Source organism: Triticum dicoccoides, chromosome 4B, assembly GCF_002162155.2.
Source record: "Triticum dicoccoides isolate Atlit2015 ecotype Zavitan chromosome 4B, WEW_v2.0, whole genome shotgun sequence".
NCBI lineage: Eukaryota > Viridiplantae > Streptophyta > Magnoliopsida > Poales > Poaceae > Triticum > Triticum dicoccoides.
The window spans coordinates 197,151,744-197,155,324 of record NC_041387.1 but is presented as its reverse complement, the minus strand read 5'-3'; positions in this window follow the sequence as shown (position 1 = coordinate 197,155,324).

Genomic DNA, 3,581 nt, shown 5'->3' with positions numbered 1-3,581 from the left:
GAGGTGTGGCGAGTTGCTCCACGCCGGCACGGCAGCAAGCACGCCGGTACGGGCGCCGTCGCTGCCGCTTCGTACCGCGCCACCAGTGTCTACGGTGTCCGCGCCTCCCATGTATGTTAGCGTGCCTCCCGTGCCTGCGGCAGCGCCATGCAGGCAGAGAGAGAAGCCAGGTGCATGGAGAGCGACAAGTTGGTGTCTAGTTTCTCCGTGTCCGCCGCCATCATCAAGGAGAACTAGAACACGGGAGGCCGCCGGCACTTGGGACCCATGAAGGCCACCGCCGAGGCGACGACTTCGGATTCAGGTGGTTTATTTGCTTCTTCGTCTCTTCCGAGGACCTTCATCGACCCCGCAGGTGTCTGACGGACATGAGGAAGACAAAGGGATCCACGGGCGGCCATTTAGAACTAAAATAAGTCTATATACATCCATTTCTAGGACAAGTATTTCCGGACGGAGGGAGTATTAATTATATAAGAGAGCCGGATTGGCACCTCTTAGTTCATGTAAATGTAATGAAATCCATCATGTTTATATGAAGATCCGACTTTTTTATATGAAATCCTTCATGCTTATATGAAATCAGTCCGTGTTTGCATGAATTTCATCTGGTTGGTTAGAGTTGTAAAAATGTATGCCACTGGCATTTGATGTCGTCCTCCGCAGAAGGAAGAGGGAGGAAATTTGCTGGCTGGCCGTTGGAGATGCTCTTTATGCTGGAAATAATAGAGTGACATCCAATCCATTTGAGTTAATTGCATGTATGATTGTCCCTCTATAAAAAGTTAAATGCATGTACAGTGTACATGTGACTTGCAGGGTGGCTACAGCTTCGTACAGAAAGTTAAAAAGAAACAAGTCCATCCTTAATCTTGTATTCTAAGTACTCTGTGGGTTCCACTGTCAGTACAGTAGCGAAAGAAGTATATATTAAATAAGTAGAGTAATATATAATATAAAAATCTAAAGTTAAAAGACAAAATTCGAACTCATGTCATCGCGTTGCAAGCATCCGGTGCTAACCAGCCCAGCACATTTTTGTTGTAGACCATGCTGGAGATATATCTCCATGTCTACTCTTATACTCCATTTGTTCCTAAATATTTGTCTTTTTCAGATTTCAAATGGACTACCACATACGGATGTGTATGTAGACATATTTTAGAGTGTAGATTCACTCATTTTGCTCCGTATGTCTTTTTAGGAAGGGGTTAGATTGTCCTTGATTTATTTATGAGGTATCCAGATGACACTGCACCGCCAAGAAAAGAGGGTAACATCAAAATTATGGACTAGTTTTTTGAGTATGTTGGTAAGGTTCGGTCATAGTCACTTGTTGAAATCTCTAAAAAGACAAATATTAGAAAACAGAGTTGGTGATGATGGTGTGCGTGCCATCCTGCAATATAGGCCGTCGGATTTATATCTAACGGATAGGAAAGAAACTATGGCAATTTTGCAAAAATATACCCACATGTCTCTCCACATTCGCAAATAAGGACTTCCCTCGTTCAGCCTTTTCTCTCACAAGATAAACTACTCATACAAATGCATCTTGATGTTCCATGCAACGCACGAGCAGCTAGCTAATTTCTTTTAAAATAGTTGCTGCGATAATTGGGTTGAAGTGATATATTTTATGTCTTCCCCGAATGATTTCAGATTCACTACTAGTAACAAAGAAAAGGTTGCCTTGTTAATTAACGGAAAACAGGGTGAAAACTATCACATGAGGCAGGTAAAAACAAGGCACACTGGGTTCAGCGTCATCGTCACAAAAGCTGTGCGCGCGAGAGAAATCTACATATCGAGGGGGCTACCGAGCGAGGCACCGAGACACAATGTTTGAGAGAGAAACCAATTGACAGATTATGATCAGATCGCCCTTCTGCTGTCATTGTTGGGGGGGTGAGAAAGACGTATCGAGAGTGTGTGCGGTAGGCACAGAGGCACAACTAGCAAGTGTATGTGTGTGTGTGTGTTTGAAAGAGGAGTAGATAGATTATTATCAAGATCGATGTGCCACCCTACTCCTTCGGTGCCCGGTAGTGTGTGTGTGTGTGTATGTTTGAGAGAGAAGCCAGTCGATAGATTAGTATCAAGATCGAGGTGTCACCCTACACCTTCGGTGTTGGGAAGTGTGGGTGTGTGGGTGTGTGGGGGGGGGGGAGTGACACTCACATATCTATACTCTTATAAAAAACAGAGTTGGTGATGATGGTGTTCTTGCCATCCTGTAATATAGGCCATCTGATTTATATCCGATGGATAGGAAGGAAACTATGGCAATTTTGCAAAAAGATACCCACACCCCTCTCCGTATTTGCAAATAAAGCATCCCCTCGTTCATCCTTTTCTCCCACAAGATAAACTTCTCATACAAATGCATCTTGATGTTCCGTGCAACGCATGGGCATCTTGTTAGTAGGGAGAAGGAGTTTGTGTGACACATATCTAGCTATATTAAGGGATAGGTAGATAGCATATGTGTGAGAGACATTATTATACTTTGAGACATTAGTGGCTGTGAGTGGGCGGAATTAAATGGGTGGGCGTCTTAGACATAAAGAGCGTGTGTGTTTCTGTGTGAGAGACTTGTAGGACGGGGTAGAATGACGAATTTAACCCTGACAGAGGGAGAGAAATACATGAAGTGCGCGTGTGTGATTCCGATGCCCACAGGGAAATGAGATATGTATGCGTGTGAGAGAGATTGCGCAATTCATTCACGTATCACTATCTAGCGATCGTGGACGTGCATCGCTTGAACATAAGTCAATATCTACTTCGTATCGTGGCCAAAGGTACAATATCGATTCAACGCTATATTGATTGGACATTCACATATCAATTTTTTTCTATTTAAATAAACCTTTTGAGTTGTGCATGCCAAAGTTATAGTGATGTTTCTTCAAACAACCAATGTAGATATCATGTACATGCACCATTGTTACACTTGCATTCAAATTCATTAGTCTTGGATGATTTAAGTTTCTATTTTGAAGGAATATATGTAATATTCATATATGAATTCAATGGGGTACACAATTTATGAAATGGAGGCTATGTAATCATATGAGGTAACACTTTTAAGTAGCTGACTACAATATCCATTTATTTTTGTGCGCCTCTACACTAACACGTCAATGCATTATGTTTAAAGTAAATAACCAATGGCACTAAATTATCTATTTACACGAGAAATACATAGGTTGAGCGTTTGATCTCTTTTTTTGTGAATGCGCTACTACACCCGTACGATTGGCCGCGCCCGTGTGAACGTCCAAGTTATCGGCGCATCATCCCGAGTTATTGTCTTTTTTGGGGGGGTGGACTTCACACGAGTTATTAACTGCTAATGTGTGCCCCGTGTACATAGTCTAGCATGACCTTCCCGCTAGCACAGTCCAAAATTAGTTGAAACTGGATACGAACGATCTCGCGGGCGGCAAAATCTCCTGCCTCCTTCTAATTTTTCCGCCACCTTAGTCTTTAGCATGCGAAATCCCCCTTTTGTCCTTGGTGCACGGAGACCAACAGTTACAATACTGCCCTCATCTACATGATAGGTCAGGGCTGCT